Below are 13,173 nucleotides of genomic sequence, written 5' to 3'. Positions count from 1 at the left end.
ATGTACTTACTGTGATACAACCACTGTATCATGTGCTGGAAGAGTAACAGGTGAGTACATAAATTAGCAGATGAGATTAGCAGAGCTACATCTGGAAGGGAAGATTAAATAGTATCAAAAATCATTCTTTATTTTCATTAGGCAAAAGAGGAGGACCAGGGAACCAGAAGGAAGCAGCATGGCCTAGTGGAAAGAACACGGGCCTGGGTGTCAGAGGACCTAGTTTTAATTCTGAGCCCACCATGTAGCTGCTGTGTGACACTTTAACTTCTCTGTGCCTCAGGTCCCTCGCTGCAAAATGAGGATTCAATGCTTATTCTCCCTCCTTCTTAGACTGTGAGTCTCATGTGAGCCTGATTATCTTGTATCTACCTCAGGGCTTAGTACAGAGCATGGAACTTAGTAAGTGCTCAACAAATACCACAATTATTATTATCATCATTTTCTATTATTTGTCCATCCTTCCTGAAAGATACTTTATTAAAAAGATTAACCATTGACTGAAGCAATACCTACTAGAATTTGAAGAGCAGGTTAATCCAAGTCAGGACTAGGGAAAATAATGGTTCAATAGTGTCTCTAAAATGTAGTTACCTTTCAATCTCCAAGGCCTGTGGAAAGGCATGCCAAGGCTTTTGAGGAATGGGCTGTTCAGAATCACTCACAGCTCTTTGTGAGGATTCATGAAGGAAAGCTTTCCCTGATGATTGGAAAAAGGCAAATATTTGGCCATCTTTCAAAAAGGAAACTTAAATGCATCTAGAAATCCATAACTGAGAAGATACTAGAAAAATCATCAAAGACTAATAAATTTGCAGCCATCTAGGAGCACATATAATTAGAAGGAAGGAGCCACCTCAGCTTTATGAAGAGCAAATCATGCCAGATAAAATTATTTTATTATAATAGCAGAATGAAAAGGGGAATCAATAAGTGTAGTGAATGACATCCTCGTCAGCACACAAGGAAACCAAGGAAGTGAGGCCGTGACCATGCTAAAGTCAGGTGGGAGCACAGGAGACTCAAGGGTTACACCTAAAGGGTAATTATCAATAGTCATGCTTCCAGTGCAGGCCTATCTAGTAGTATTTCATAGGGATTGCTTATGGGGCTGGTTCTTTTCAATATTTTATTTGATGGCCTAGAAAAAAGAATCAATATGATTAAATTTGCATATGATTCCAAATTGAGTAGTGCTGTCTGCACTTTGGAAGACAAGGATAAAGTTGGAAATCACCCTCATTAACTGGAACCTTACCAACACAGCATGGACGCATGGTCTAGTGGTTAGAGCATAGGCCTGGGAGTGAGAAGGACGTGGGGTCTAATCTCAGCTTCGCCACTTGTCTGCTAAGTGATCTTGGCCAAGTCACTTAACTTCTTTGTGCCTCAGTTACCTCAATTGTAAAATGGGGATTGAGACTGTAAGCCCCAAAGGGAGGCCTAGCCAAGGAAGGCCTCCTGGAAGGGAGATTTGGCTTCAGTAAGGCTTTGAAGCAGAAGAGAGTAATTGTCTGTCAAATTTGAGGAGGGAGGGTGTTCCGGGCCAGAGGGATGACATGGATGAGGGGTTGGTGGGGAGATAGACGAGATGGAGGTAGAGTGAGCAGATTAGCATTAGACGAGAAGAGTGTATGGGCTGGGTTGTAGTAGCAGAGTAGTGAGGTGAGGTAGAAGGGGGCAAGGTGGTTAAATGCTTTAAGGCCGGTGGTGAGGAGTTTTTGTTTGATACGGAGATGGATGGACACCCACTGGAATTTTTTGAGGAATGGGGTAACATGTCCTGAAGGTTTCTGTAGAAAAAATGATCCAGGTAGCAGATTGAAGTATGGACTGGAGTAGGGAAGGACAGGAAGCTGGGAGGTCAGCAAGAAAGCTAATACGGTAATTAAGGTGAGAGAGGATAAGTGATTGTATTAATGTGGTATCAGTTTGGATGGAGAGGAAAAGGCAGATTTTAGCAGATTATTGTGTTTTAATAGGAATGTGACATCAAAGGGCTATGAATTCATCCTTCCAGAGAAGGGCAACCACAGTAATTAATAAATGGAAAATTGGTCCCAAGAGGCAAGGTTGAAGTAATTGGTGGTTGTTGGGCTTATGAAATAGAAAGCTAAGGGATAACTCAATAATGGTCTTTGTGTACTGAGGTTTTTATGGAAAGGATGCTCCCCAGTTGTTTTCCAAATCCACTAAGGAAGGTGTGATTTCTCTTGGGCCTAAAAGAAGAATTTCTGACCTTTCTAGGTGATAAAGCACACATGTGCCTAGATGTTTTAGTCATTCACTTGCCTGCACGTCAGGCAAGCAGACCAGATAATCTCACGAGTTTCCTACCATCTTTGGTATCTGCTCTGTGCGGTTCAACATGCACAGGGACCTTAGAAGCAATGTAGTACACTTAGGGAAATTCAAGTTCACTGCATTTTCATTGTCAGATTAAATCTGCTCGTATCTATGCTATCGACCAACTCTGGTGCTAGGACCTGAGGGTGTTGGAGTGAAAGTTTTGAGAGTTCAGTGGTGTCCATTAGAACCCATCAATTAGATTGGCTTGACTAGTCAATGGAGAGTCTATTTTCCCCTCTTGAAAGCCTTTTGAGGTCATATATAAAATCAATTTGGGGTACTTCCTCCTCTTGTGAAAATGGGACGTACAATTAGAGGTTCTTAGTAAAAGGAACTGGTACACACTAGGCCACTGAGTGAAATCTGCACAGCTCTGAAGGAAGACTGAGGGTTTGAACAGGACAAGGGACAAATGTTAAATTTCAGTCCCCTCCCAAGAAGCTTGGAGCAAAATAAAAGCTTCATAAATTCCATCATTAATGTCATTACCAATGTCTTCTGCATCATCTATTGGATCTGTGAACTTTAGACATTTGATATTTGCCCCACCCTCAACCCCACGGCACTTAAGTGCATATCTATTAATTGTGTACCATTTATTTACATTAATGTGTCTCCCCCTCTAAACCGTAAGCTCATTACAGGCAGGGAACGTGTCTGTCAACTCTTGTATTGTACTCTCCCAAGCCCTTAGTAGAGTGCTCTGCACATAGTAAGTGCTCAGTAATTATCACTGATGATAATAGCTCTATGGTATCCTATGATGGCACTTGAGCATACCAGACAGTCAGATGCATAGGAGTGACATTCTTTGTGTTCTGCTTGGCCCGTAGTGTATTGGAATAACATCGAGCAGAACATTTTGAGAAAGTCTGCCCAAACTCTGCCACTTGTCAGCTGTGTGACTTTGAGCAAGTCACTTAACTTCTCTGTGCCTCAGTTCCCTCATCCGTAAAATGGGGTGAAGGCTGTGAGCCCCACCTGGGACAACCTGATTACCTTTCATCTACCTCAGTGCTTAGAACAGTGCTTGGCACATAGAGCTTAAAAATGCCATTGTTATTATTATTATTATTAATATATACACGTACACACACCACATCCAAGTCAAGGAATTCAGTGGCAGGACCCCAGACAGGGGGAGTCCGAGGTGTGGAAACTAAAAATATTGCCAAAAAGGCATCTGATACCTTTTCTGAAATAGACTAACCGGAAACTGGACTGTTCAGTACAAACTTGGGTGAATAATCATATAATAATAATGATAATTATAATAATAATTATGGTATTTGTTAAGCGCTTACTATGTGGCAGGCACCATACTAAGCCCTGGGGTGGTTACAAGCAAATCAGGTTGAACGCAATCTATGTCCCTCATATAATATGTTTCACTCATATAATTGGAGTTCAACTTACCTGGAAAGTGGGACATTTTGGAGCTATTTTTTTCTGAGGTATTTTTTTAAGGGTTTATTTAAGTGCCAGGCACTGTACTAAGCACCGGGGTAGATAGAAGCTAATCAGGTTGGACACAGTCAAGTCCCACATGACGTTCACAGTTTTAATCTCCATTTTACAGATGAAGTAACTGAGGCACAAATAATTTGAGTAACTTGCCCAGTGTCACACAACAAGCTAGTGGCAAAGCCTCTCAGGCTTGTGCTCTACCTGCTTCTCCAGGTAACGCTGCCTCTCCTATTTGATAGGAAGTTCCCCTTGTTATTTGCCATCTGCTGCCTCTCTTCTTCTGTGTGTAGAGTAGAATTACTGCAAGCCTGCTGAACATGAAACATCTGTATTTCCACGCTAATGTGCAACACTGGAGATTCTGAACAGATTGGCAGAAAATTAATCAAAGTAAGGAGGAAAATCCTGCACACACTAATGACATCATTTCCCTTTTAAAGTGCTACCTTTCGGATATGATGTGCCCCTTATTTCTCAGAGGCTCATTTCCAGGGGTCTTCAGTATTTTGGGACCAGATCTGCAGCCCCATGCCATGTTGTTATGGATATCCAAAGTCTAGAACTCTTCCCCTTGGGGAATCACAGCCATTTTGCTTCTGTAAATGTTCTTCTTTGGGGGCGCTGGTTGTGAATTCAGAGATGATCTAAAGGTAAATTGCACAAACCGCAAAGAATTGTAAAACATATTTAACCACCACAGGCCAACCTCCCGTTTAAGCAAGAGCCAAATACTGAATTTCCTCTCAAGCCCACAAAGGCAGAGGCTGAATCTAGATAAGGGAAACATCAATCAATCAATCAGTCAATGGTTTACCTGGAGTGTTTGCTATGATCAGAGAACTATACTCAGTGCTTGGGAAAATGCAATTCAACAGGATTAGCAGACACATTCTCTGCCCATAATGAGCTTACATACTGACAAGCTGAAAGATTCTAGGGAATTTGCCTGGGTCTTGTGATAGCACTAATCGTATGTGACTTGTTAAAAGGCTAGGGAAAAGAGGATTTTTCTGCCAGTGCTTTTTGTGATGATTCAAGGAGTTTGGTTTTGTGCAGGTGGGGTGGTTTGGGTTTGGGATTAGAGCTTCCTAGTTGTCCCGGAGGAACCCTTTTTCTGAAGAAGCAGGATGACCCAGTGGAAAGAGCCCGGGCCTGGAAGTCAGAGAACCTGGTGTCTAGTCCTAGCTCCACCATTTGCTTGTTGTGTGACCTTGGGCAAGTCACTTAACTTCTTTGTGCCTCACTTTCCTCATTTATAAAATGGGGAATAAATACCATTTCTCCTCCTACCTAGACTGAGAGCCCCATGTGGGAAATAACTAAATCTGACCTGATTATCTTGTATCTACCCTAGCACTTTGTACGGTGCTTGGCATGTAGTAAGTGCTTAACAAATATAATAGTGATAATGATAATAAGCAACAATAATAACCCTTTCTAAACAACCCTGCCCATCCCAGGACACCCAAGGATTCTGCTGGTTTTTCCCTGTCTTTTTACCCTGTCCTCATCATTCCTGGATTTTGGAGAAGGTCCTGAGTGTCCCCAAAGTCAAAAAGATAGGGCTGGAAGGATGGAGTGCCTGAAATGATATGTGGTCATCACGTGACCAGGCTTACATTTTGAGGTGGGATTGAAGATGTGGCACAGATTCCTAACATCTATCTCCTCTCTACTGCACAATCCCCATGACCATTCAGGGGGCACTTAGCTTGTGGCTTGCTCTGGGCCAAATTGAGATTCAAAATCTTTTTTTTTTTCCTGTGAAAAGATTATCTTCAAGCAGCAGGCTTTCTCATGCAGTCATAGTTAATGGTATGTATTACTCAGTCTCTTCTCCACTCCCCTCTCAGAAAATATCCTGCACCTACAAGTGTCCTCTGAGTCTCTTAAAGCATAAGGAGCTAGACAATCATGGCTTCACAAAGTCTCTGTTCAATACAATATTCACCAGGCCACGTTTAGCTCTCAGACATACTTGTGCATGCCCCTGTGGGCCTTTTCTGGCCAAAAGAAAAGTCTTAGCATTAGCATTTGCAGTCGATTTCATTTCAAATGAAGGAATATAAAGGAAAACCCTCGGGCATGATCAATAAAGAAATACTGTAAAGCCACCAATTCTCCAAGCCCAACCTCCGCTAATTTTATACAGTGTTTCCATTCACATTTTCCTCTGTGTGCTTTGCTGTTTAAGTCAAGTGCCACCAGAAGGAGAACTTTATTAACGTACTGCCAGAGAGTCCTGTCATAAAATGAGTAGAGAAATACTGAAGTTCGGTGTCACAGAATAAACCGAACACCCAGCTTTCACAATCTTGCATCTGCGGCAACAACTCTTACTCTTGCATCTCCATCACACTGCAGTGTGATTTCATCTGGGAGAAAGAAAAAGTCAAGAGCCATAAAAAGTTCAAGTTATATCAGTAAATAGGTTCCTTCCTAGAAGGATCAAAAGTCATTTTAGATAAGATATTTGGGGAAAAAAATGAAAGTGTTTCCATCCAGTTTGAACAGATTGGATATGAGTGTCTCGTTTCATTAATGTTTCAATTTGCAAAGGATGGAGGCAATTATGGTGCCTAGTGGAAAAAGGGTGGGCCTGGGAATCACAGGTCCTGTATTCTAATCCTGCCTCTGCTACTTGCCTGCTGGGTGACTTTGGGCAAGTCACTTAACTTGTCTGTGTCTCAGTTTCCTCAGCTGTAAAATAGGTTTTAATTACCTGTTCCCCCTCCTTCTTAGACTGAGTCCCATGTGAATATATCTGACCTGATAATCTTGAACCTAACCCAAGGCTTAGAACAGTTCTTAGTACACAATAAGTCCTTAACAAATACCACAATTATTAATTATTATTTTTATTATAATTGGAAACTAAACTAGATTGTAAACTCATCATTGGCAGGGAACACCCAAGCACTTAGTACAGTACTCTGCAAATAGCAAGCACTCAATAAATACAACTGATTGATTAGAAGGCATTTATTGAATTGATTTATTAATAATTTTTTGACATCTGGCATAAAATAGTTTTCAGCAGTTTCCAAAGGAAGATATTTGCTGAAACATTCACTATATTTACTGTGTGCTTTGCTCACAGTAAGTGATCAATAAATATAATAATAATAATAATAATAATTGTGGTATTTGTGAAGTGCCTATTATGTGCCAGTTACTGGGGTAGCTACAAGATAATTGGGTTGGACACAATCCCTGTCCCACAAGGGGCTCACCATCTTATCCCCATTTTACAGATGAGGAAACTGAAACCCAAAGAAGTGAAGTGAACTGCTCAAGGTCACACGGCAGACAAGTGGTGGAGCTGGGATTAGAACCCAGGTCCTCTGACTCCCAAACCCATATGCTTTCCACTAGGCCATGCTGTTTCTCTGGATTGATTGACTGATTTTAATTTACAGATGATATAATTCCTAAATCATTATAGATTGGTAATATAATATGGAAATACTCACCAAGAAAGGCCTCAAATATGAAGTATCAAATGAGTGCATCAGACACTGAGGTAGATACATCGAACCCTGCTTTTAGTTTGGATATACTAAGATTCTAGATGATTCAGGGTTGAGTAATCTCATGGTAAAATTACAGAGCGAGAGGAAATTGGTTGCTCCATGTCAGTGTGCCTGCTTTCATAACGTCATTGTGAACGCAAGCACACTAACAAGGCTGAAGGGGGATGTGCTTGGAAAAACTCTAAGCAGGCAGCACTGGAGAAACCACAGATGCTCAGCAAGAAGGCAGTGACCAATCAATTGTAGCAGCACGTAATGCAAGCATTCAATCTGATCAAACCACTTCATTCCAGGATTTAAAGACAGAGGACTAAAATTAATTGTGTGCGTTCAATTTTTTTATGAATCACAGCATTTTTATGTTCATTTTAGCCCAATTAAGCATTTTAGCAAAATTGTGCATTTCATTTTCCCAAAAAGACTTTGTAGTACTTTCTGTGTAGTCTCTCAGTCTCCCTGTGTGGGGAGTGAGCCTCAGAGCTAAAGCATGGCAGCAACTACTAAGTAGATAATGTTGTATTTAAAATGGGGGGTAGCTGCAGCATTTTGGGGGCAAAATAATGAATGACACATTCCCTGCCCACAGGGAGTTCACATTCTAACCATGAATACCAATATAAACATTTTACAACTATAATGGTCAAACTAAATATATATAAATGATATATATATATATATGTGGCTCAGTGGAAAGAGCACGGGCTTTGGAGTCAGAGATCATGGGTTCGAATCCCGGATCTGCCACTTGTCAGCTGTGTGACTGTGGGCAAGTCACTTAACTTCTCTGTGCCTCAGTTACCTCATCTGTAAAATGGGGATTAAGACTGTGAGCCCCACGTGGGACAACCTGATTCCCGTGTCTACCCCAGTGCTTAGAACAGTGCTCTGCACATAGTAAGCGCTTAACAAATACCAACATTACATTATATATACATATATATGCATCATATAAATAACTCCCTGTTTATATGTATTTAGAAAATGTACATATGTAGGTATTTTAAATATATATTTGTTAAATATATATTTGTTTATATATATGTAAATACAGGGTGATGAATTTTTATGTGCTGTAAGGTTTTAAGAGACTGTAAACTCCATGGACCATAATCTCATTCTCGGTGGGAATCAAGACTAGCAGCACCATTATATGGAACTTTCCCAACCTTTTAGTACAGTGCATTGCATGCAGTAAGCACTCAATAGATACCAATGACTGATTAAATGCTTAGTACAGAGCTCTGCACATAGTAAGTGCTCAATAAATACCACTGATGAATTGATTGATGTGCTAGAATCTAGGGGTTTGTCCAAAGCTGGATTAAAGGTAACCAGGTTAACCAGATAACCAGGCAGTTGTAGCTACGTCTTTTTTATTCCTCCCTCTGTGAGTTTCCTCTTCACCTTGTTTGTCCTTGTCCTTATATCTGTGCTAAATGTCTGATTTTAGAGCAGGCTTACTTCCATCTGACCAGTTTACTCCCAGAAGTAAGGATAAAGGGGTTTTTTTTTCCCTTTTTTCATTTTCATTTAATCTAAGTCTTTGGACAAGGAATATTCCTTTTGAAAGGGCTGATTTGAATGGTAAAACTTTCCTCTTTTTCTTCATCTATGGCTCTGGAGACAATGGAGAGCAGTTCTTGATTCCCTCCTTGAATGGAGATCATGTCTCAATATTCTGGCAGGGAGTTCTTTCCATTTTATGTATATTTCACTTGGGGCTAACTTCAAAGCCAAACCTGCCTTCCCCTAGCAAAATAGGACTGGTTTAAACGTTGTGCCTTTACTTCCTTTTCCAGAATAATTTAGGCTTTGGAACATAAGCTCTTTGAGAGCAAAGATCACTTCTTCTAATTCCAGTGAACTTTCCTAACCTCTTACAACAGGGCTCTCATGGCGTAAGCATTCAATAAGTGCTATTGTCTCACAATCCTGTAACCTTGGCATTATCCTCAACTCATCTCTCTCATTCAGTGCAAATATTCAAGTCTGTTAGCAATCAATCTCATTTACTGAGTGCTTTCTGTGTGCATAACACTGTATTAAGTGCTTGGGAGAGTACATCATAACAGAGTTGGTAGGCAAGTCCCATGCCTACATTGAGTTCAAAGTCCAGAGAGGAATAGAGACACTAATATAAATCATAAATTAAATTATGGATATGTACATAAGTGCTATGGTGCTGAGGGAGGGGTGAATAAAAGGATGCAAATCCTAGTGCGAGGGTATCATAAAAAGCGTGGGAGAAGAGGGAATAAGGACTTAGTTGGGAAAAGACCTCTTACTAAATCTTGTTGGTACTTCCTTCAGACCATCTCTAGAATCCACCCTTTCCTCTCCATCCTAACTTCTACCATGCTGATCCAACCATTCATCCTTTCCCACCTTGATGACTGCATCACTCTCCTCACTGACTTCTCTGTCTTCCGACTCTCCTTACTCAAGTCCTTACTTCACTCAGCTATCCAGATCATTTTTCAGTTCAGTTCAGGTCTCCCCACTCTACACGAACTCCCGGTGGTTGCCCATCTAATTCTGCATCAAACACAAACTCCGTTTTATTGGCTTTAAGGCACTCAGTCAGGTATCCCCCTCCAATCTTACCTCACTGATCTCTTACTACAACCCACCATACACACTTTACTCCTCTAAAGCCAACCTACTTCCTCTAAATTGATCTCTTTTACCTGGGCGCTGACCCCTTGCCCACATTCTCCTTCTGGCCTGGAACTCCCTCCCCCTGGCCTGGAACTCTCTGATCTCCCTTCCTCCTCTCCCGCCCTGCTCCAGTCTATTCTTTACTCCGCTGCCCGGTTCATCTTCCTGCAAAAACGTTCTGGGCATGTCACTCCCCTTCTTAAACACCTCCAGTGGTTGCCTATCAACCTCCGCTCCAAACAAAAACTCCTCACTCTAGGCTTCAAGGCTCTCCATCCCCTTGCCCCTTCCTACCTCTCCTCCCTTCTCTCTTTCTACTGCCCACCCCGCACGCTCCGCTCCTCTGCCACCCACCTCCTCACCATCCCTCGGTCTCGCCTATCCCGCCGTCAACCCCTGGGCCACGTCCTCCCGCGGTCTTGGAATGCCCTCCCTCCTCACCTCCATCAATCTAATTCTCTTCCCCTCTTCAAATCCCTACTTAAAGCTCACCTCCTCCAAGAGGCCTTCCCAGACTGAGCTCCCCCCTTTTCCCTCTACCCCGCCCTTCACCTCTCCGCAGCTAAACCCTCTTCTCCCCACTTTCCCTCTCCTCCTCCCCCTCTCACGTCCAACCCCCTCAGCACTGTACTCGTCCACTCAACTGTATATATCTTCATCACCCTATTTATTTTGTTTATTTTGTTTAATGAGATGTTCATCACCCTGATTCTATTTATTTGCCATTGTTTTTATGAGATGTTCTTCCCCTTGACTCTATTTATTGCCATTGTTCTTGTCTGCCTGTCTCCCCCAATTAGGCTGTAAGCCCGTCAAAGGGTAGGGACTGTCTCTATCTGTTGCCAATTTGTACATTCCAAGTGCTTAGTACAGTGCTCTGTACATAGTAAGCACTCAATAAATACTACTGAATGAATGAATGAACTCCCTCCCACTTAATATCTGACAGACCACCACTCTCCCCAACTGCAAACCCTGCCTAAAATCACATGTCCTCCAAGAGTTTTTCCCTGAGTAAGCCCTTCTTCTCCCTTCTTACTCTCCCTTTTGTATTCTTTGGGCCCTTGGATCTGTACCCCTAATGCATTCAATAATCACCCTACTCTGTCCCTACAGCACTTATATACACATCCTTATACTCTGCCATTTCCCTGTCTGTAATTTATCTTAATGTCCATTTCCCTCTCTAAATTGTAAGCTGTTTGTGGGCTGTCTATCAAATATATTGTATAGGGTTCTGCAAGCAGTAAATGCTCAATACTGTTGATTGGGTGAATGATGAAGAATTAGGAGGGGTTGTGTATATGAACACATATCACACATGTGTATACACACACACACACACACACCTCCCCGTCCTTAACAAGTTTTCTCAGTCCTAGGTCAGAACATTTCCTAGCCCTCCTAAAGTGGGTTTCAAAAGGAAGACTTGTTCTCCTGTAGGTTTTTCTGACCCTTTTAGAGTCTTTAAAGATGATCATTTGAATAATACTAATAACAATGACAGTGATAATAGAATTGTACATTCCAAGCACTTAGTACAGTGCTCTGCACACAGTAAGCGCTCAATAAATACCATTGAATGAATGATAAAGCAATAATAACAATAGCGGTATTTGTTAAATACTTACTTTGTACCAGGCACTATGCTAAGTACTGGGGTGGAGACAAGATAATCAGTTGGACACAGTCCCTGTTCGACATGGGAGCTTACAGCATAAAGATGAGGAAAAACAGGTATTTAAAAGATTTAAATATAATTTACAGATGAAGAACTTGAAGCACTAAGATAAGTGAGTTGCCTGAAGTCACACAGCAGGCATATGAACAGGAAGCCAGGTGAAATATTTCCCCTTAATTTACAGACACATGTATCCAGAATGATTTCTGCTCATGCTTAGTTTTTCAAAGTTGGAGAATTTGGTTCTTTTTCTCAAATGTCTTCTTTTTTCCTTAATGATATCTGTTAACACTTACTATGTTTTAGGCGCTGTTCTAAATGCTGGAGTAGATACAAATTAATCAGGTTGGACACAGACCCTATCCCACATGGAAATCACAGTCTTAATCCCCATTTTACAGATGAGGTAACTGAGGCATAGGGAAGTGAAGTGACTTGCCCAAGCTTACACAGCAGACAAGCGGCAGAGGCGGAATTAGAACCCAGGTCCTTCGGACTCCCAGGCCCATGGTCTATCCTGTAAGCCATGCTGCTTTCCAAATCTATGTTGGGGTTGGGGGAATAAGTGATGTTCTAATAGGAGCTTCATTTTCTCTTCACATTTTCTAAGAGGCTGCTCTCTGGGTCAAATACATCAGACTGTGTTAGGGTTGACAGCAAGAACAGCGAATGGACCTATAACATTCTATTCTTTACAAACAGAAGTAAAAAAAATACACCAGGTGGGAGGTCAAATTCCTAATTCAGGAGAGAAACAGAAATTCCAAGAATGATCATATTCCCAATTGGATAACTGGATACATTCATACTGAGGCCTTCCCAGACTAAGTGCCCTTTTCATCTGCTCCCCCTCTCTTCCCCATTGCTCTGGCTCACGCCCTTTGATCTACTTCCCTGCCTTCCACAGCACCTATGAATATATGTACATATTTCTAATTCTATTTATTTATATTAATAATGTATATATATATCTATAATTCTATTTATTTATATTGATGCTACTGATGCCTGTTTACTTGTTTTGATGCCTCCCTCTCCCCTTCTAGACTATGTGCGCACTGTGGGCAGGGTTTGTCTCTATTTGTTGCTGAATTGTACTTTCCAAGCGCTTAGTACAGTGTTCTGCACACAGTAATCAGTAAATATGATTAAATGAATGTGTGTTTTCATCAGAAGCCACAAGGCTCAAGTGCCTTTGGTAAATTTTGATGGAAATGAGCTTTAGAATCCAATACTTGAATTCACCTCTAATTTTAATTTTAAAATAAAATTTTAATTTGTAGATATAGAGAAAATATTTTTTCCACTTCAGACTCTGTGTAGGTTGTCAGCATTCACCACACTCTATAGTATGAACCTATCTTCCTGGGTAGAGCTTGTCCCTCCCCCAATCAGTAGTACATATTGAGGGCTCATTCTGTGCAGAGCACTATTCTAAGCACTTTTTAGGACAAGTAAACATGTCTACTGTAAGTAAACACACTA

The 13,173-nt window shown here is 41.3% G+C and overlaps 1 protein-coding gene across 2 annotated transcripts in view; it reads left to right on the top strand.

The window, feature by feature from the left end:
* ADGRD1 (adhesion G protein-coupled receptor D1) overlaps nt 1-13,173 on the top strand; it is a 367,284-nt gene that overhangs the window by 305,893 nt on the left and 48,218 nt on the right. The window lies entirely within an intron of this gene.

The sequence above is a fragment of the Ornithorhynchus anatinus genome, chromosome 2, assembly GCF_004115215.2.
Source record: "Ornithorhynchus anatinus isolate Pmale09 chromosome 2, mOrnAna1.pri.v4, whole genome shotgun sequence".
Lineage (NCBI taxonomy): Eukaryota > Metazoa > Chordata > Mammalia > Monotremata > Ornithorhynchidae > Ornithorhynchus > Ornithorhynchus anatinus.
This window is presented reverse-complemented; position numbering and strand designations above follow the sequence as displayed.